The sequence below is a fragment of the Haliotis cracherodii genome, unplaced genomic scaffold (assembly GCF_022045235.1).
Source record: "Haliotis cracherodii isolate W230 unplaced genomic scaffold, xgHalCrac1.p SCAF_4, whole genome shotgun sequence".
Lineage (NCBI taxonomy): Eukaryota > Metazoa > Mollusca > Gastropoda > Lepetellida > Haliotidae > Haliotis > Haliotis cracherodii.
The window spans coordinates 5,211,853-5,226,115 of NW_027266297.1; positions in this window are offsets into that span (position 1 = coordinate 5,211,853).

A 14,263-nucleotide genomic window follows, 5' to 3' on the forward strand; every position below is an offset into this window, starting at 1 on the left:
CTATATATCTCCAATATGATAATTATGATCGAAATTATTAATCCAAGCATTCTGGAAACGTTTCGCGAGCAAACAGCTGTAGGTGCAGAGAAAAGATTAAAAATGTTTGTTGGAAAATTCTGAATGTTAAGTGAAATATATAAAAACATATAAAGATAATTAGTATTCATGTCGTCAACTGAAAACCGATTTTCTCGTTTACGACTTTGAATATTGTATCTGAAGCAATATTTAGAGCTGTGAGTTATGAGAAAACCTATTTCAACCACATTTCGACGCACGCTGACATGTGTATAGATGCATGGTTTTTTTAAGTTACAGCGTTGTAAACTTCCAGTGACTGTGTAACGTCATATCCTACACAGCGCTGGACTAGTGCAGCTGCCATTCATTGCCTGTGTGTTTTTATCACCATACGATTAAATGTGTTGAAATTGAATCCATCAGTCAACTTTAATCAAAATATTAAGGACTACTCAAGTGGCATACTGTGTTTACAACACTCTCGACGGCGTACTGTGTTTACAACACTCTCGAAGGCGTACTGTGTTTACAACACTCTCCACAGCGCACTGTGTTTACAACACTCTCCACAGAGTACTGTGTTTACAACACTCTCCACGGCGTACTGTGTTTACAACACTCTCCACAGCGTACTGTGTTTACAACACTCTCCACGGCGTACTGTGTTAACAACACTCTCCACGGCGTATTGTGTTTACAACACTCTCCACAGAGTACTGTGTTTACAACACTCTCCACGGCGTACTGTGTTTACAACACTCTCCACGGCGTATTGTGTTTACAACACTCTCCACAGAGTACTGTGTTTACAACGCTCTCCACAGAGTACTGTGTTTACAACACTCTCCACGGCGTACTGTGTTTACAACACTCTCCACGGCGTACTGTGTTTACAACACTCTCCACAGCGCACTGTGTTTACAAGACTCTCCACAGAGTACTGTGTTTACAACACTCTCCACGGCGTACTGTGTTTACAACACTCTCCACGGCGTACTGTGTTTACAACACTCTCCACAGCGTACTGTGTTTACAACACTCTCCACGGCGTACTGTGTTAACAACACTCTCCACGGCGTATTGTGTTTACAACACTCTCCACAGAGTACTGTGTTTACAACACTCTCCACGGCGTACTGTGTTTACAACACTCTCCACAGCGTATTGTGTTTACAACACTCTCCACGGCGTACTGTGTTTACAACACTCTCCACGGCGTACTGTGTTTACAACACTCTCCACAGCGTACTGTGTTTACGACTCTCTCTACAGCGCACTGTGTTTACGAACTCTCCACAGCGCACTATGTTTACTACACTCTCCACAGCGCACCGTGTTTACGATGCTCTCTACAGCTTACTGTGTTTATAACACTCTCCAAAGCGTACTGTGTTAAAGACACTCTCCACTGCGTTCTGTGTTTATGACACTCTCCACAGCGTAATGGGTTTACGACTCTCTCTACAGCGCACTGTGTTAACGACGCTCTCCACAGTGTACTGTGTTTACAACACTCTCCACAGCGTACTGTGTTTACAACACTCTCCACAGCGTACTGTGTTTACAACACTCTCCACGGCGTACTGTGTTTACAACACTCTCCACGGCGTACTGTGTTTACAACACTCTCCACAGAGTACTGTGTTTACAACGCTCTCCACAGCGTACTGTGTTTACAACACTCTCCACGGCGTACTGTGTTTACAACACTCTCCACGGCGTACTGTGTTTACAACACTCTCCACGGCGTACTGTGTTTACAACACTCTCCACAGCGCACTGTGTTTACAAGACTCTCCACAGAGTACTGTGTTTACAACACTCTCCACGGCGTACTGTGTTTACAACTCTCTCCACGGCGTACTCTGTTTACAACACTCTCCACAGCGTACTGTGTTTACAACACTCTCCACGGCGTACTGTGTTAACAACACTCTCCACGGCGTATTGTGTTTACAACACTCTCCACAGAGTACTGTGTTTACAACACTCTCCACGGCGTACTGTGTTTACAACACTCTCCACGGCGTACTGTGTTTACAACACTCTCCACAGAGTAATGTGTTTACAACACTCTCCACAGAGTACTGTGTTTACAACACTCTCCACGGCGTACTGTGTTTACAACACTCTCCACGGCGTACTGTGGTTACAACACTCTCCACGGCGTACTGTGTTTACAACACTCTCCACGGCGTACTGTGTTTACGACACTCTCCACAGCGCACTGTGTTTACTACACTCTCCACAGCGCACTGTGTTTACGACGCTCTCTCCAGCTTACTGTGTTTATAACACTCTCCACAGCGTACTGTGTTAATGACACTCCACAGCGTACTGTGTTTACAACACTCTCCACAGCGTACTGTGTTTACGACTCTCTCTACAGCGCACTGTGTTTACGAACTCTCCACAGCGCACTATGTTTACTACACTCTCCACAGCGCACCGTGTTTACGATGCTCTCTACAGCTTACTGTGTTTATAACACTCTCCAAAGCGTACTGTGTTAAAGACGCTCTCCACTGCGTTCTGTGTTTATGACACTCTCCACAGCGTAATGGGTTTACGACTCTCTCTACAGCGCACTGTGTTAACGACGCTCTCCACAGTGTACTGTGTTTACAACACTCTGCACAGCATACTGTGTTAACGACACTCTCTACAGCGCACTGTGTTTACGACGCTCTCCACAGCGCACTGTGTTTTCGACACTTACCACAGCGTACTGTGTTTACGACAGTCTCAATAGAGTACCGTATTCAAGACAATCTCCACAGCGTACTTCGTTTACGACAGTCCCCTCAGCATACCGTGTTCAAGACACTCTCCACTGCGAACTGTGTTTTCGACCATGTGAAATGTCTTGAAGCAGTGACAGAAAATATATCCCCGAAAATTAAAAGTCTCTAACTTACCTTAATGAAAATATTTTAAACCGTTTTTAATTTGGTACAATTACTGTTTGATCAAACTAATGTGGCCGATGTAGTCTTTTGCATTTATTGTATACTTCAGTGCAAAGGACGTCTTCTGAAGTTGAGAAAAGTGATATGATTAATTTCCGGTAGACAACTACACAAAAAGATAGTTTCACGACTAGCGTTGCAAGCAGCCACTGGTGAATTTCACTCGACACATGAAACATCCTCTACAAACAACATGTATACATTTGTTTTACTTTCACCCCAGGTTTTACATATAGTCATTATATTTAAAGCCTAAATGGATGAGGGGTGCTCTCTGTGGCTCCCTGTGCAGTTGAAGATGGGGACATACAAAAGCCAACTATCTCTGCTCACGTCAAGCTGGCGGATTGTTCCGCGACCTCCTCCATCTTGGATCTTGTTATTGGCAGGGTACAGTGACGTAGACGTCATTTGTAGGGAAGTATGTGACCGATGTAGTTTTTGGATATATTTGTTTTAATTTGTTTCCTTTTTTTTAGATATTTTAGTATATATGATTAGTTGTTATTTTCATTTAGTTCTATCCGTCAGCTGTTATCCTGTGGTAAGACTGCATTTGTAAGACACTTGATGAGGGGCGATGGGGTGGCCTTGTGGATATAGCCTTGTGCTCGTCACGCCGAAGACCCGGGTTCGATTCCCCACCTGGGTACAATGTGTAAAGCCCGTGATATTGCTGGAACATTGCTAAACTATACTCACCCACTCACTCTCAACACATGACAGAACTGCATAATATGAAGCAGCAATCCTAAATTAGGTGAGTTAAATGTCCAAAATCTTAATATTGTGCTGTATTAAAATAATAAAGTATGTTGAAATTATTTTATTAAGTAAACCTAATTCATCCAATATAATAATATATGAAGGTCATGTTTTATTATTCAAATCTTCATAAAGTATGTCAAACAGCCAGAAGGTATTGCTAAAATATATTAATTTAAACAAAATATATTTCCAAGAAAAAGGAATGGGATTGGTGAACAGGTTAAACCTCAATATATAAATATTAATATTAAAATATATTTTATCGATAGCCATTGAATTGTTTATATATATGTATTACTTCATGTATATTCTAAATGTTATGATCACATTTAATGTAATGTTATGCATCATTCGTCTCAAAATATTGTTTGTGTTCATACAGAAATGTGTAAACGAAATATATTCATATTTTGTGTATATATTCAAAACCAAAGTCAAGGAATGATCTGCCTTGGATTATTTATATCAACATTGTGTGACACGTTTATTACCATATATGCTATAGTATAAGCGTTAAGCGCGCGCACATTAACTAGTGTCTTTAATGGGTGACTGACATGTTTATTAGTTAATGTAGTAAAATTATTACCTGTAATGAAACGAAGCTTTGTACATTTATATTGATGATATAACTATACCTATTTTTTATTATGCAATTATGTGTTTCAGGTTGTCTTTGATTTCCCACTAAGTGGCATCGCAATAAAGATCTCATTCCCGTAGCGTGTGTTTACTGACTGTTTGCAAGACATTCACTATACTGCTACAAAGACAAAATGCTCATGAATCCTACATAGAGAGATAAACGAGAATTTCGCGTTTTGAAAATTCAACATAAATGTCATGGGAATATATTTTTGTTTGTTTGTTGTTTATGCCGCGTTCAGCAATATTCCAGATATATGACGGCGGCCTGCCTGGACCAGAAAATCCAGTTATTGATATTATGAGCAACGATCCACGCCATCGGGGTATGATGACACGTCATCAACCAAGTCAACGAGCCTGACCACCCGATCCAGTTAGTAGCCTCTTATGATCAGCATTGATTGCTCTGGACCTATTTTTCATGGGATTCACATAAAAAAGAATAAAAAGATCATATCAATAATACTGGAAATATGAAGGGATTATGTTTGTTTGTTTGTTGTTTAACGGCGCACTCGTCAATATTCTAGCTATATGACGGCGGTCTGTAAATAATCGAGTCTGGACTAGATAATCCAGTGATTGACATCATGAGCATCGATCCACGCAATTGGGATACGATGACAGGCCACAACCAAGTCAGCGAGCCTGACCACCCGATCCCGTAAGTCGCCTCTTACGACAAGGATAGTCGCCTTTCACAGCAAACATGGGTTGCTGAAGACCTATTCTACCCCAGATCCAGGGATTATGTGTTATGGCTTATTCACTTATGGAATATACGCAATCCCCCAGTTATTCAAGGATTACACATATTCACTGGAGGAGTGAGAATTTGTTCTTATATACTCCAAGATGCGAAGTGTTATGATGAAACAATTTCTCTTCCCATCAATACACGAGTTTGTTGCGACACAGCTTTCCATTGGTGATGTTCTCTGGAACATATACAATGCAAGGGATCCAACGCATTAAGGGTGGACAGGTAATATATCTGTGACCACGCATACATAAAGCATGTGCAGAACATGCTTGTGAGCAACAATTGTGTGAACATGATTGTGGTCAAGCATACATATTCTGTGCTACAGGCCGTCAAGCATAAGCAAATTGGTTAAGATTCCGTCAAACATTCTTGCGAGGTTTTCAAGGGTGGCTATTTGTACTAAGCCACCAGAGCCTACGAGAACCATCATTACATAGTCACAACTGTTACGCTATTGGGCCGTTATTGTCACTACGATGAAGAGAAAATTTGTTTGTATCTAAAAATAATAATGACATGTTTAATTGTTTATTTGAATTATCACTCAGCCTTTGGTTTCAACGATAATCCTCGAGTTTAGAATTTGACAACGATTTCAGTTAGGAGGGGGTGCTGAAAAGTTCTGAACCATCACCGAAAACAGAAGCAATCACCTTGCCAGCTGATGGAACAGATTGTGCTATAGTCGTCGTCGGAGGAGACGTCAGATGTTTCCACTGTTCGGTCTCTGGCTGATAGAGGTGAATCCAAGACTCAGCTGGATCTGCTTCAAAACAACGTAAAGTCTTCACTGTGTTCCTCATGATCAAGAAGTTGACATTAAATAAATTCTCTTCCCTGACGTAAAGTCTCACGACAGATGTGAAACTGGAACGTTTCGGTCCAGGAATCAGAAGCCTTGGAACCAAGCGTGCCCAGTTCATTCTTCAGAATGTATTCAACTCCCTTGTGAGAGAAGCAAACTGTATTGGCATGTGACGAATAGTGAGTTGTCGACCACATCATGTATTTTATCCAAATGTTCCTTACTGGTTACAGTTAAAGGTCCTCCTGATCTTGGCTCATCTACGAGTCTCTCTCCGCTGCATACTTCACAACAGCGGCAACGGGAGAAGCATCGTCCTCTAAGGCTGGCACCAAGTCTGCATGTATAGCTGGTACTGGATGACAGCGCGGTATCCAGTTATGTCCATTTTCATCAACAGAGAATACCCAGTCACTTTGATAAAAATATAGTCATAAATATGCTGCCTGGTTGTGTACTTGCTTCAAATGCAGCCTGTTAGCATGGAAAGTATTGTATTTCATAAATGCAAACTATTAGTTATTTAGTAACAGAATCCTAATAGCTACCCTCGTAATTCAATATTTTGATATATGTGTGTTTAACTGACATTGGATATGTTGTAATATGTATTGTGGTGGCCGTTCATATTGTTGGTGGATCTTGTTGGTTGGGTGGACATAGCTGGCATTATGAACAGGTTACGTGTGTGGACGGACTTTGTGTAGAAACCCATGTGTGTTGGGTTGATTTGTATGTAAATATCCGACAGTTTCGCACACATTTCCAATGGCTTACTTGTTCACATGAATGTATGTATGTAGTGTTGTTTAGTAGACAAAAGCCCAGTCAAAATTCATTACCTCGGAAATGTGGTAATCCGAGGGATATCACTGGGCCGAAGCCACGGGTTTGATTCCTTTTACAGATACAATATGTGAAGCCCACTTCTGGTGTCCGCCGTCATGATCTTTCTGGAACATTGCTAAAAGCAGCGTTAATCAATTCTCACTCACTCACACACAGACAGAGCATGGTATCAGAGACAAGCAGTAGCTCATGTAAAATTACTGGAATACTGGCATATAACCAGATCCTGTGACTCGTATACAAAGTTATATAACCAGGCGCTCCCTTCTACAGACATCCAGGTTTGACGTCGGGCTATGTAACTAGATGATGGCGGGCATGCCACACCGCCACAGAGATACACCACCATCTGGGAAGGATCATTCCGATTGAAAAAACAACATTAATGTCTGATGTCGCGGAGCTTTAACATACCTTTTACAATTAGTGTCACGTTACAATTTCCACTGCGATGCTACAAAAGGAATAAGAGGGCATGACCCGCGATATGCATATTCTTCAATCCTGTCTATATAATTATGCATTTCCGCTTGACAGTGTCTTTGTATGTATAACATATAAAAAATAAAATTATGATCTTGGTCAACCATACGCTGAGGTGGCTCAACCGGTCATATAGATTTATTCATAGGTCACGTGATCTTGATGTCCTATAATAGCCTGGAAGTAGTATATCAATGATGATATTCAAACCAGTGCTAAAAACAGGCAAATATAAGTCTTTGAAGGTGTATTTATCATACCCGAGCTCTGTAATGATACCAGATTACGAGAAAGGTCAGAATCAATTTGAAGCTCTCCAGTTGATGGCCTGAAATGGAAATTTCAAAAGCAAAGTGGATGTTTATGAAAGTGCGAATCTGATAGGGTTATAACTTGATTTGTAGTGCCTCGGAGTGCAGTCGGCATAATCAGCGGCAGAGAACTGAAATGGTTTTTGTATGTTATGGCATCGCACAATAAACGTAAAAATGAGTACGGTTTGGAAGACATAATGTCGACATCTTCAGATAAGCTGGGGAAATCAGGCGAATGGGTTGGTATTATGGTCAAGGAGGCAAAGGAAGCTGTTTTGTCATCCTTAAGTTAGTAATGATAGTATTATAGGCATAAGTATCTTTCAGTATATTTATGAGAGTTGGTGAGTGTGAGTGAGCAGCAACAAAAAAGCAAAAGTAGAAACATGGTAGCATGAGTGGTATGGTAGCATCAGCAGCAACATGGTAGCATGAGTGGTATGGTAGCATCAGTAGCAACATGGTAGCATGCGTGCGGTAGCATCAGTAGCAACATGGTAGCATGAGTGGTATGGTAGAATCAGCAGCAACATGGTAGCATGAGTGGTATGGTAGCATCAGTAGCAACAGGGTAGCATGAGTGGTATGGTAGCCTCAGTAGCAACATGGTAGCATGAGTGGTATGGTAGCATCAGTAGCAACATGGTAGCATGGGTGGTATGGTAGCATCAGTAGCAACATGGTAGCATGAGTGGTATGGTGGCATCAGTAGCAACATGGTAGCATGAGTGGTATGGTAGAATCAGCAGCAACATGGTAGCATGAGTGGTATGGTAGCATCAGTAGCAACATGGTAGCACGAGTGGTATGGTAGCATCAGTAGCAACATGGTAGCATGAGTGGTATGGTAGCATCAGTAGCAACAGGGTAGCATGAGTGGTATGGTAGCACGAGTTGCAACACGGTAGCATGAGTGGTATGGTAGCCTCAGTAGCAACATGGTAGCATGAGTGGTATGGTAGCCTCAGTAGCAACATGGTAGCATGAGCGGTATGGCAGCATCAGCAGCAACATGGTAGCATGGGTGGTATGGTAGCATCAGTAGCAACATGGTAGCATGAGTGGTATGGTAGCATCAGTAGCAACATGGTAGCATGAGTGGTATGGTAGCATCAGTAGCAACATGGTAGCATGAGTGGTATGGTAGCATCAGTAGCAACATGGTAGCATGAGTGGTATGGTAGCATCAGTAGCAACATGGTAGCATGAGTGGTATGGTAGCATCAGTAGCAACATGGTAGCATGAGTGGTATGGTAGCATCAGTAGCAACATGGTAGCATGAGTGGTATGGTAGCATCAGTAGCAACAGGGTAGCATGAGTGGTATGGTGGCATCAGTTGCAACATGGTAGCATGAGTGGTATGGTAGCATCAACAACAACATGGTAGCATGAGTGGTATGGTAGCATGAGCAATACCAAGGGCAATCATACGCTAGTAAATCAGCAGTATGCCATCAAGGTGTGTCGCCCAACATTGTGGACACACCAGATATTGATCTACACGCCCGAACTTAATTTTAAAGGCATTTATCGCCATTACACCTTCAATATCATTTCATCAGTTCACTTATTTTTGTCGATAGCAGTCAACGACAAAGAATAGTAAGTCTCGATGGCCCAGTCGCCTGAGGCGCCACGATTCGCTGTGCAGAGTTGCGTCCCTTGGGCACGCCACAAACCTATGGTTGTGGGTTCGAATCCCGGTTCGCCCCGATTATGTTTCTAGGTTTGTAAGCACCATACCCGTGCTTGTGGGTTTCACCGAAGTGGTAAACGTCAGAGACCTGCATCACTTCGGGCTTTCCTCCCACATTAAGCTGACACGCCGCGATATAACTGGAATACTATTAAAAGCGGCGTTAAACCCAACTCAGTCACTCGATTATCTGCCGACACTGATTCTATTAGAAACTCGTTGAAATGAAGAACCACATCTAAAACACGACTCACACAGACATCTCAGCGACAAATACAGGAACGCGCTCAAACTGCTGTGCTTGCAAACCCGTGTCTTGTACTCGGTAGTAATATCGTCGTCTCTATCAGAACACAGTATCGGACAACGCCTCTGAAAAAGTAGTCGCCATCTTGCAGCTTTCACAGTCTAGTGACATCGGCGTCTCTTTCAGAACACCTCGGGCGCATCGTTGTACATAACTAGACCTCGTCAAAGAGAAGTCGCCATCTTGCAGTTTTCACTGTCAAGTGACATCGGCGTCTCTATCAAAACGCTTCGGGCGCACCTGAGTACAGAACGAAGCCTCTGCAAAGCCGAGTTGCCATGTTGCAGCTTTCATAATTTATTGTCATCGGTGTTGTTACGAGGTGATTTCCAAAGTGAAACCCAAAAGATAACTCCGACATCGGTGCGTACAGGTATAAACAGTGATCAATGATTAATCAATTAATTATTTTGAAACATACAGTTTTAGGCTTATACTATAAAAAGCAATACAATGGGTCAAGTCAGTAGCAGATTCTATCATTAATGTAAATTACGAATATGTAATAAGCCACTGTCGAATGTCTTGAACCAGGCCTGGTTGCGTACTTGCAGTTGCATGTGTTGCAAGCTGGCAGGAATTCCGTGTTTTCAAATTGGAATCGAATCCGCAATTGGCAAGTAGGTAAGACAACGTCAGGTCGAAAAAGACCTCGATCGCCCTCTTGTGACTCTTATGGAGTAGGTACAGCCAGCCTTCTAGAGTCCGTCCCGTCAAAAACATCTCGAATGATGAAGCCTGCCATGTTCATAAACAACCCAGGGGCGGATAACTCTTAATTCCAATACATAGCAGGTGTCTGATCAGAACATCCCGGGCGCACTGTAGTACGGGACTAAGCATCGGCAGTATGTAGTCGCAGCGTTCACAATCTAGTGACGACGTCTCTGTCGTTATAAGAATTGGATGAAATGAGTTTTTGAATACAGGGATGCCACTTTCAATATTTCAGTAATATCACGACGCGTCAGCTTACAGAAGGAGTCAGTCAAGTTCGAGTTGACACACGGTGTGGACGTTTCTTAGATCGGTGAAACAGGTCAGTCAGCATCCAGACCCGACTAAGGGACACAACTCTGTACAGCGATTCGTGGTCACCAAAAGGGCCTCCTGGTGAAATATGGCAGTCAGTGAAATATGGCACTGAAGGAAAATGTATCATAATAACCTCTTTGACTTTGCTTTGTTTGTTTGTTTGTTTGTTTGTTGTTTAACGCCGCAATATTCCAGCGGTCTGTAAATAATCGAGTCTGGACCAGACAATCCAGGGATTGACATCATGAGCATCGATCAATACAGTTGGGATACGACGACATGCATCAACCAAGTCAGCGAGCCTGACCACCCGATCCCGTTAGTCGCCTCTTAGGACAAGCATAATCGCCTTTTACGGCAAGCGTGGGTTGCTGAAGACCTATTCTACCTCGGATCTTCACGGATCCGACTTTGCGTGACTCTTACCCACATGGCGGTTATGCCCTCTTGCTATGGTCAAACACTTTTGATAACCTTTGTATAATTAATCACATATCTGCCAATGATACATACAGCCCAGTTCTTGTGTCCCCGGCCATGATATTGCAGGAGTATTGCTGAACGCGGAGTGAAATTAAAGAAATCAGTTTCTTATACAGGGATACCTAATCCAATAATATATAACGTGAACTTCCAAAATGCAGTCGACTTTCCCTTTAAGGTATTTTGTTTGTTGTTTAACGCCGCACAAGCAATATTCCAGTAATATGACAGCGATATGTATATTATTGATTCCAGTGATTGACATCATGAGCATCGATCCAAACAATTGGGATACGATGACATGCAGTACACAAAGTCAACGAACCGGATCACCCGATCCATTAAGTTTCCTCTTACTACAAGCATAAGTTCCTGGGGATATTTATTCTCATCCAGAACCCACAAGAGTTCGTGTAATAAAGGAATTATGACAATTAAAACAACGAACAATATGAAGCGATACCCCTCAGCACCGTTCCATCCTTACCCTAGTCAAAATATGTATGTATTTCTACGCTGTGGAGATTCTTATCCTGCCACTCAGATGACCCTGCAAGGCAGTCAATACGATGTTCTGGAGTACCCGGCTTCAACAGGCACGTAACAACGCGCAACTACCAATGCGTTGTGATGATACGCCACTATCTCATTAGACATGGGTCCCTCGTGGTTCGATGCTGTTCAAATCATGATCATTTGACTTGATGAAATGGAAATTTTATCACCGTATACGCCTCTACAAGTCCCCGTGGAATTGAATTGGGCTGCGGAATGTCAACACATTCACATCACTGATGAAGCATGTTTTCACGTGTTCACTGTGCCGACCTAATTTTGAACAGGAGCGAAGGCTCTGCAAACAGTTGGATACAAACTTCCTTCGATTGTTGAAACACGGATAGCAGACTGGTCAGAGACCCGTTGTGCAGAGTTACGTCCCTTGGTTGTGCCACGTGCACTTGTGTGGACTCGAATCCCTAATTCATCGCATTCTAAATAATGCTACATGGTCTGTCCGCATCGTGGTCTTGTTCCTTGGTCCCGCTACAGTGGTGAACACTCCAGCCTGCACCAGTTAAGATTCTTTTCCCACATTAAGCTAACGTGAGTTGATAACATCCAAACACAAGCGAAAGCCAAGCTTCACCACACTCGGTCCTTTAATCATTCTAAACTGCTTGACAAAGGACATTTGAAATTTGAACAATCTGGCAAATGAAAATTGGATGTGACCAAAAATTTACAAACGTAATCAAGACATTAATTGGCTGAAAAGAGTAACGGGGACACTGCAGTCTTAAAATCCAGAACAAAACTATGATATCTGTGTCCAATACATCACCATCGAATAACCATTTCTTGTTTGTTTCATATTTAGCCATCATCAAACATGGGTGTCTGCTTTCTTTTTCCCGGCAGTTTACTTTTTTTATATTCGGCATGATTACAATGGCATATAACATATTAATGAAAGGGTTCTACTCTTTCGAAGCGTCATGACGTGTTTATGAGACGCATAATAGATAAACTGACTTCAGATTTACGAGTGCTTCCCGCTATACCTTATTTGGGACTTGGCCAGATATATTTTCAATGCTTCCTTTGTCAATGTTACAGAAATATCAACATGTGTTTACAGAAAATAAGATGTACGAAATATGGCCAGTCGAACCCGACTTAAGTCTACAGGATTCTCCAGTCCGTTCACACAAGATGGCATGGCTTTACTAGGAACATTAAATTGAACTTTAAGGACGGACTTTTCAGGTGAGCTCAAGGCTTCAATATTCAAAACGATCCTATTTTAAATGCTGACGTCATTGTTTTAACTCAAATGAAAATCGTACTTTTGATGGATGGAATATATGTCTGTTGACGCATCTGCTGTTTACAGAGCTTTTAAATAATAATTAAAAACCAACGGACGCTTCGCCGTGGGACTTCGAACATCTACCGTGAAGCAAGGTACGGTAGAGCGCGTGTGCCTTGTAAGCATTTGTCTAGCAAAGATGTTTGTTCATCCCACCTTGATTGCAAGTATCCCCGATGGAATTTTAAAGTTTAATCAGCATTAACATTGCATTTGATGTGACGCTTCAGTGAGCTCTTTGAGACCGAGGTCTCCAAGGTCATGCTTCTGTTAACACCAGGTGGCGACTCTCAATAATATATCGAGACAGCCAACGGTGTGTTCTACCAAGCTGATAGACAGGCGTCTTCTCTTCTGAAGTTAGCATGAAATAGAGGCACGTTACATGCTTAATGGGACCTTGTATCAACAGTACAGTGGCTGGGGATTCACCAGCATCTAAAATTGACATCGCAATCAAATTTGTTTCTAACGTAAACACTGGCGACGTATATCTTATTCATATTAATTATTTGAAGGATTCGTGAATAACTAATACAATAACCCCTCTGTTTGTGTGTGTGGGGATGACGCACCTGCTTATTGGTTTGTGAAGAAGATACATAAAACATGAGTTGGACAACGAATTCCGCACGGATTAGAGGTGTCTCGCGGGATGGCCGGTCATGAACTTAGAGAAGAGGGGAAGGGGCGGGTGGTCTAATGAAATATAGGGAAGGGTGTGAGGGTGTGGGGAGGCAAGGTGACAACGCAATGCGGTGGTAAGTAGAGAGGATGGAGAGTGAGGGAAGAGAGGGGTGATGTGTGCTATGCGGTAGGGGGGTAGAAAGGGACCCCATTAAAGTGGAATGGTTGGAGTGGTAAACGACAAGCCAAGCGTGTGGTGGGGGTCGATGGGCTGATTGATAGCCAGGGGAATATGGGGATCTGTTATTTGGTTCTTGATTTGGAAAAGGGAGAATTCTGAATCTTATAATTACGTAGGACATTCAATTACGCTACACAAGTGGACACCAAACGCATTTAATATATGTCAGCATTATTGACACTATGCTATTATACCAACCATTAACTAGACCCCTGGTACAAAGAGATCGTGTAAAGCCCTATGCTTGAGAGGATATAATATTATATTCTTGTTTTCTTGGGTGTTTCTATCTCGAATATATTGCTAGTGCACGCCAGTGATGATATGACAAGTAGCCTACAGTAAGGTATGTACTGAGCATAACAATGGGATATGA